The sequence below is a fragment of the Scylla paramamosain genome, chromosome 12 (assembly GCF_035594125.1).
Source record: "Scylla paramamosain isolate STU-SP2022 chromosome 12, ASM3559412v1, whole genome shotgun sequence".
NCBI classification, from domain to species: Eukaryota; Metazoa; Arthropoda; class Malacostraca; order Decapoda; family Portunidae; genus Scylla; species Scylla paramamosain.
In genome coordinates this window covers 16404723-16413329 of record NC_087162.1, presented here as the reverse complement: position 1 = coordinate 16413329, position 8607 = coordinate 16404723, and the positions used below count along the sequence as shown (strand labels likewise).

The following is an 8607-nucleotide window of genomic DNA, read 5'->3' as shown; positions in this document are numbered from 1 at the left end:
CTCTCTCTCTCTCTCTCTCTCTCTCTCTCTCTCTCTCTCTCTCTCTCTCTCTCTCTCTCTCTCTCTCTCTCTCTCTCTCTCTCTCTCTCTCTCTCTCCTGTTGTTTAATTCTTGTCCAAAAATCTGCCACAGCAAGAAGACCTCCCTCCCTCCCTGGTGTCCTCCCCTGGCCACAGCTTGGCATCCATGGTACTGCTTAATACCAAGGCACTTACTATGTTCTTGATAAGTTTGATCTATAACCCTAATCTGAACTGATGTTTGATTATCTCCTTTTTGAGGTCGATAATTATAATCTGCTTATAATCTGACGTGTTTCGTAACCAAAAGGACCTGCCTTATCTCTCCTTGAAATTCTCTAAGCCGATACAAACATGACTAGCTTAATGCAAGAGGTGTCACTACTTGGAAAAACATACCTGGCTTACTTTAGGGTCTAGATTTAAAAATCCAATCACTTCATCACTTCCATTGCGTCAGGTATGTTTTCCCAAATAGTGAAGCTTTTCTTGCAATGCGCTACTCACGTTTGTATCGGTATCTGTGAAAAATCATAGAATATTTTGAAAATGTTAATTAAATATTTAAATAAAAGAAATTAATCAGGTTCCTTCAGTCAGAGAACACGTCAAATTACAAGCAGATTACAAGAACAAATTTTCAAAAGGAGATGGGTAAAAATAGGTTCAAAAATAGTTGAACAAATCTAGCAAGAACATGGCAAGTGCAAAGACATTAGTTTGTTTCAAGAGGAAGTTGAATTAATATATCAGTGGAAAATGATGGTAATCAAGTGCTTAGGAGCATTGCTGTGTAGATCAACTGTCCTTTTGCTGTCTCATTTTTTTATGTTCTTGTGTTCTACATTCGAGAGATAATCTTGATCTAGTGCCAGCGTTCACAGATGCACTGTTTTTTTTTTTCTATGGTTTTCTTTTTCATTATTGAATATTGTTAAACATATTCACCGCATATAGGTGTACGACATTCAGTGTCAGTAATATTGAGCTTGAGCATCATCGAAGGTAAGAATTCTTCAGCTGATCAATTTGGCATGGAAGAAATAAGACTTCACCAATTCTACTTTCAAAATTCATGCACCTTTCACTGCATTATTTTAAGCCTATGTGAAGAGTGCAGCAAAGCTCACCTTCAAGCTTTCCATCTCTCTCTCTCTCCTCTCTCTCTCTCTCTCTCTCTCTCTCTCTCTCTCTCTCTCTCCTCTCTCTCTCTCTCTCTCTCTCTCTCTCTCTCTCACAGAGTGAATTCTGCCAAACATGTTCGTTTTAACATCAGCATTCCACTTTGCTGGCGGCATCAGTTTTTCCTGCTGCATTTTAAATATACAATGGAAAATAACTCGGGATACCATTCTGATGTAAGTATAAAGAGAACATAATACAATTTTATAAACAAAACCACGTAATTTTACTGAATCTGTGCAAGGCTTACTTTTAAGCCAAATCTACGAGTATCTGGCAAAAAAAAAAAAAAAAAAATCAGGATAGTTTTACTCTTCTTTATGTAGAAAAATGCTAATAGATAATGATACAAAGAAAATATGTCGATTTTCTTCGCGGGGAGGGAAGCTAGCTATTTTCTTATTTATTTATTTATTTTATTTTATCTATTTCTTTACTTTTCTCACGTAAGGCAGACACGCAGACTCTGAACAGTTGTAGTGAACTTCCAGGCAGGACTTGCTCAGAGTGAGATGAAGCTCAGGATGCTTTCAACAGATTATCGTCTCGTTCCTGTGATTTTATATATATTTTCTGCAATTTCTGATCTTAGATAAAACAACACAATCCTTCCGCTCTTGATCGCCGTATTCTATCCAAGACTCGCTCGGCGTTGTGTGTTGTCTTCCTTCACTTTATCTCTCTTCAGGACGCTGCGCACAGAAACCTCGCCTGTGTTTGTGTGACGTACTCTATCACGCCTGTAGTTTAGCTCACGTCTTTGGGATTACGCGCTGGACTTATGATCATTTTATCCTGCCGGAGAAAGCTAGAGTTCGTTTAGCCCAATAGAAGGGTTGGGATGACAGCTTCACACACCAGACACACGACACTCTATCCTCTTGGACACTAACTACTCGCCTATCAGTAAAAAAAAATAATAATAATAATAATAATAATAATAATAATATTGTGAGCAAGGCGTGAATCTCGGCCTGTCAAATGAAGGTATCACAAAATTTGAGAGCTGTGTGTGTGTGTGTGTGTGTGTGTGTGTGTGTGTGTGTGTGTGTGTGTGTGTGTGTGTGTGTGTGTGTGTGTGTGTGTGTTTTAAAGGATCACAGTAGCTCCACACTCCCATACATGTACTATAGTGGTTGCAACAAGGAGGATAAAGGCGGTTCTATTTTCTGTGGTCTGCAAGGTATTAAGTGGTGGATCAGGCTCAGTCATAGGGGTGTGGTGAGTAATGAAAAAGAAAGTAAGTAAGCAAGTAACTAACTAACTAACCAACTAACTAACTTACTAACTAACTAACTAAATAAATAATTAACCGGTAAGCAAACAAACTCTAATAGTTTCTTACCGTAGTCACCTTCGTGAAAGAATCCACATGTGTATGGGTGCAGAAGACAAGGTTGTGTGTTCAAAGATATCACGATTAGTGTTGTCGTGATGAACGTGGCACAACTCATCCTTTCCTCGAGAAGCGGCAGCCACCAGCACCGGGTCATGCTGTGATGGAGAGAGGAATGGCCTCGTTTAGTTATTCTCTTCTCTTTTGTATCTTTTTCAATTTCACTTTTGACTAAACTACAAATATTAACAGTTACATAACAACATAATTATGAAATCTGCAATTAACCAGTGATCCTAAATAATGTTGTCTCCACCCTAAACTCTATTTAGCCTGAGATCTCCATCAATCAAACTTTTCTTCGCTTAAAGCTTTTCACTTCTCTTCTTCTGTGCCCACTTCACCGCGGGTAATCTTGTTTGCGTTGCCAGGTTAATTTTTAGTGTTTTCTCATATTTTCCCTTCTTTCTTACTCTTTACTTTTAAGTTAGTCAAACGGAGTCAGTGTGCATTATATATATATATATATATATATATATATATATATATATATATATATATATATATATATATATATATATATATATATATATATATATATATATATATAAGATAAAAATGCGTCATATGAAGAAGGGAACACTTTTTTTTTGCTTTGATAAAATATATTATTTGTGTATGTTATAACTAAGAAGCAAACATTTATTTCTTAGGCAATCCCAGGCTCTCTTCAGCTGCCGCGGTGTTCTGGCCTTAGCGCTATTACCTTCCACTATGATCCCACGCGTCCATCTTCCTGCCAATAGAGGTGCGGTTTCCACTTTTATCTAGGACTACTCTGTGAATATTTATCAAGTCCACTTATGTTTCCCCTGCAATTTTTCACGATGCTGGACCATCACAAGAGTCAGGTTTCCATGACAACTCCTCTCCATGAACATGTGGCTTAGTTTACGTTTGAACCCTTACGCCTGCTAACCTCAGCCACCCAGTGATGCCAACACATCGTATGCTTTGGTTACCTTAGTTGCCGAGTTCATAAACAGGAGAGTATCTAAATGTGATTATGGTACATTGTTTTTGTCCTCCCGAGTTTGAAAACGTTTTGGTTCGTCAGTTAAAACACTGTTGCTAGTTACTGGCGGATCATTGTACCATTATTTTTTTTTTCTATTCTTCTTATAACCTTTTCTTTTTTTCATTCTTCCTTCCTTATTTATCTAGTTATTCATTGTCATTATTTCGAAGACTTATGTGCGCAAACCTCGATATTATTGCAATCCTGCTGTACATGACTAAATATTTACCGTGTCCTCTCCACCTCAGCACATTCACTGTATCTTTCCCTTAACTTCGTGGTGAGCCAGGTCAAAATATAATTTATTCAGTTTAGTATTTTCCTTCTAAATCTTATATTCTATTTATTTTTTAATCTTTTTATCTTTTTTACCCTTCACAATGAAAAAAGAGAATCATCCCTATACTGTTCCATCATTTAATCAGTTTTTCAAGAGTCAATTCATATTAGTAGTGAAGAAAAAAGTGTGTGTGTGTGTGAGTGTGTGTGTGTGAGTGTGTGTGTGTGTTTGTGTGTGTGTGTGTGTGTGTGTGTGTGTGTGTGTGTGTGTGTGTGTGTGTGTGTGTGTGTGTGTGTGTGTGTGTGTGTGTGTGTGTGTGTGTGTTTTACGTGATGAAAGAATAGAAGGGGTAGAAAGAAAAGGAAATAAGGAAATAGAAAGGAACAGGAAAAGTAAATATCTTCAAAGCCCTATTACCTTGTATAGTTTGATAAATGGTAAAAAAAAAAAAATCAACGAACAGTAATTCAGAAAGAATGCCACAAGTCGATTAGTGCTAGTAAAGATGAAATAGCTGCGTGATGAAGGAATATACAATGAAGAGAAGAGGAAATGGATGGTGGAATACAGTGAAGCAACTGATCGAAATGATTAAAAAAAAATAGAATAAATCAACCATTACACGCATCGGTGAAAAAATGGACTGGAGAAATAACAGATAAAGATAAAGTGACGGGGCAGATAAAGAAATAAAGCTAAAGGAGCGAAAGAGAGGCGTAGATAAGGAAGGAAAATGTATCAAGAGAAGGACGGAAGTTAATAATGTGTCCTGCCAAGAGATTACCCAGATTAAGTATCCTAGGTGCTCCGTGGTACAAATAGAGGTGCAGGGCGACAAGGAGGCAGTGAAAGGGAGGCGAGATGAGTATTTTGAAGGGCTGCTAAGGGAGAATAATGAGAGAGAGGCGGTAATAGATTGCGTGGGTAGCGAGAATTAAGAGTGCAAAGGCTCTGGAATAGAAGGAATTGATGGAAGTGTGGGGCTGAGTGTGAGCTTGAGGAAATGCAATGTGGGAAAGTGAGGTTACTTGTGAAAAAAGAAAATGTCATGAGGTGGATTTTTTTTTTTTTTCTGTGGATAGGTTGTATGTGTGTATGTATGATCCAAATGGTGTTTGGAAAAGTAATGGCACCAAAAATGGCAGAAAAAGAAAATGGCATTGAAAATCAAGCTCATTACAACTCTAACTTTAGTGGAACCAGACTAACTTGGTACCGGGGGTGTTGGCTGTACCTCTCTGCGCTGTTGCCACTTCAACCCCGGAGTGACCTGACCTGACCATGGCCACTAGGGAGCGGCCTCAGGAATTCATGTGTCAAGGACACTGGGACGGCAGCGCCACACGGCATATACGCTGTTGTTCCATGATCAAATCGAAAACCATTGAAAAAAAAAGAAAAAAATATATGCACTCGTATATAACAACTTATAATTTTGGAATGATTAAGGCAAATGATGACAGTATGAGAGAGAGAGAGAGAGAGAGAGAGAGAGAGAGAGAGAGAGAGAGAGAGAGAGAGAGAGAGAGAGAGAGAGAGAGAGAGAGGTGTGTTCATATGTAAACGTGACAGCAATGTGGGCCAAGAACAGCCAACACCCTGAGTAACAAGTTAGTCTGGTTCCACTACAGTATACCAAAACAATCTATCTATTGGGTTATTTAAAACTGAAAAGCTAACACTCACACTCTTATGATAATCTTTGTTAACTTTCAGAGCAGCGGAGACATAAAGAAAACGGTGGGTTAATTTTGCCTTTTCTAAGCTGCAGCTCTATTCAAGATACTGTAGTACAAAAATAAGTGTTTTATAGTTGCAGGTAATTACTAGAAAAAAATAACTGTTCCTGAGTGAAGGAGCTTAGGTGACTGTAGGAGAGGTGGAAGTTATGGTGGTCAGTCTTTTAATCTTGAGCTAGGAAGAAGATATCGAAGGTGGAGGTTATAGAGCTTTTTAAGTGACGTTTGTGGATTCAGTGAAGATTGTAATGACAGATGAATTTTTCTTGTTTTCTCATGAGTGCAGGATTTCGGCAAAGGGAGAAAAAATACGTTCTTTTTCTGCTCCCGAAGAAAAAGAAGTTAACCACACAAGAGACACTAACATAGAGGCCATTTTAGTTCCGGGGATGTTTTGATGTTCCTCTCTTAAAGCAGTACTATTTATCAAGCACGTCAGGTCTATTAGGCGCGTGGGATGGCCAGTGTTGACATTAATAGCAATGAATCAGGCCTAGCTTGGTCGACAAGTATATGGAACTCTTGTTTGTCTGTCTCTCGCACCAATACAAGAGTCAACCAGTATCTTTACTCTTACAGCTCCTCCACTGGTGCTCTTTGCCTGACTGAGTCTCCCCACCTTTCCATGTCTTGGATTTTAACAATTACAAGACTTCAAAAACCAAATCAGCCACCCTTTTCATCATCCTTTCTATTGCTTATTTTTGTAAAAGCGGCAATTAAGCGGTTATTTCTCTTTTTAAACTTCAATCAGCCTCCATGACAACTATTTAAAGAAAAATAAGATAAATTCTCAAGCTTTATGACGAAATTCCTCCAAGAAAAATAGTCTGAAAATATTTTTTTTATATCGTATTCATGGATTGCTGAATATGAAAATAACAAACTATAACCTATTCCTGAATTACTGAATCTGAAAATAACCTCTATATCATATTGTAATTGAATAGATCTTAAAATACCATATCGTATCCTATTGCTAAAGGGGTAAGTCTGAAAATGACTTATTACATCCAATTGTAAACTAGTAGACTTGATAATAACTCACCGTATTGTATTCTTAAATGAGTAAATCTGAAAACAGTTCATTGTGTCCTATTGTAAAATGATTGAATCAGGAAACAACTTATCATATCCTGTTGTAAATGAATAAATCTGAAAATATTCAACGTATTCGATTCCAAAATGAGTAAATCCAAAAATAACTTCTTATATCTTATTTCTAAATGGATAGAATGGTGCGAGTAACACACAGGGAGCCAGGGCAGCTATTTGCACCTGGAACACAAACAACTGAGGAACCATTACCAACCTAATTACAGGCGGATTACGTTCCCCGTCTCCCACTTCATGCCACCGGCGCCGGCTTGGGTCTACCTGTTGCCTCTCGCCGGCCACGCCCGAACGAGCCGAGGACGTTCCTGTGTGTGGCAGGGAAAGCTTGACTCACACTCCGACAAAGGAAAAAATTATCCACGGTAAATGTCCCTCGAGAATATTGTCTTGGTGAGGCTGAGCGTTTATTTCACAGTTAATGCCCATTGAAAATATTATGTGAGTGAAGCTGAGTTTGTTGTTGTTGTTGTTAGGGATGGAGGGAAGGAAGGAGGACCCACAGTACCAGAAATGTCCTTACTCACAAGATAACTAGAAGGCATCCCATTCATTCCTCTTGCGTGTTTCCCCGTCAAATAAAGCAACATTCACATTCCTTAGCCAAATAACGTAACACTGCACTGTCCTTCCTTCTCTAAGCTCCACAGTTTTATTTTGATTTAATTTAATTTATTTAATTTATTTATCATTTATTTTTACTTTTTTTTCATCTTTTTTCCACTCTGACTCAGAACTTCGAAGCTACCACTAACACCAATCATTTTCTTCCCTCCCTTCTATCTGTGTTCAGTTTCTGTTTAGTTGACCACTGCCCCTCTAAGTGAACAAACAGTTACTAAAGAAAAGTGGTTCAAGTGACGTTGACTTTTCTTCTGTCATTTAATGCATTACAACCACCTGCATGCTGTCAAGGTATCCGCCCTTCATTGTGAGTTTCAGCAAGTAGCGCAGCGAGTGGTGACTTCAATACGTGTCTCCGTCCATTTCTAGAGGCAAGAGTGAGGGGAAGGCGTTGAAATGAAAGAAATTTATTGAGTTTTGGCCTCAGGTAGATAGATAGATAGATAGATATATAGATAGATAGATAGATAGATAGGAGGTTGGATATAGATAAACGGATAGATAGATAGATGAATATATATATATATATATATATATATATATATATATATATATATATATATATATATAGAGAGAGAGAGAGAGAGAGAGAGAGAGAGAGAGAGAGAGAGAGAGAGAGAGAGAGAGAGAGAGAGAGAGAGAGAGAGAGAGAGAGAGAGAGAGAGAGAGAGAGAGAGAGAGAGAGATACAGATAGATAGACAGATGGATACATAGATAGAAAAATAGATATATGGATATATAAATACTGTAGATAGATAGATAGATAGATCGATAGATAGATAGGCAAATAGATAAATATATATATAGATAGATAGATAGAAAGATAGATAGATAGATAGATAGATAGATAGATAGATAGATAGATAGATAGATAAATGGATGGAGAGCTGGATAGGTAGATAGATAGATAGATAGATAGATAAGTAGATAGATAAAAAATTGATAGATAGATAGACCGGAGTTTATTGACCATAAAATCACAGACAAATTTTTAGACATACGCTCAGAACTTGGGCCAATACATTTTCTTTCCTACAAACTTGTAAATGGACAAAAATGACACAAGGGATGCAAACACAAACATGAAATAAATACATCTTAAAACGGGTTCTATAAACACAAGGAACATGATACAGTACTTATGTGCACTCGATCAAAAAGTATCGGTGCACACTTTAGGTTAAACATTTTGAGACGCCAGATTGAGATACCAGCGTTGATATACAAAGATATA

The 8607-nt window shown here is 37.6% G+C and overlaps 1 long non-coding RNA gene across 1 annotated transcript; it reads right to left on the bottom strand.

The window, feature by feature from the left end:
- Positions 1-1818: 1818 nt before the first annotated feature.
- On the bottom strand, positions 1819-7057 carry LOC135105775 (uncharacterized). The gene is made up of 3 exons (XR_010271003.1): positions 6948-7057; positions 2548-2696; positions 1819-1997 (listed from the first exon to the last, which is right to left on the bottom strand). It is a non-coding gene; the product is annotated as an uncharacterized LOC135105775 (long non-coding RNA).
- Between the last annotated feature and the right edge of the window lie 1550 nt (positions 7058-8607).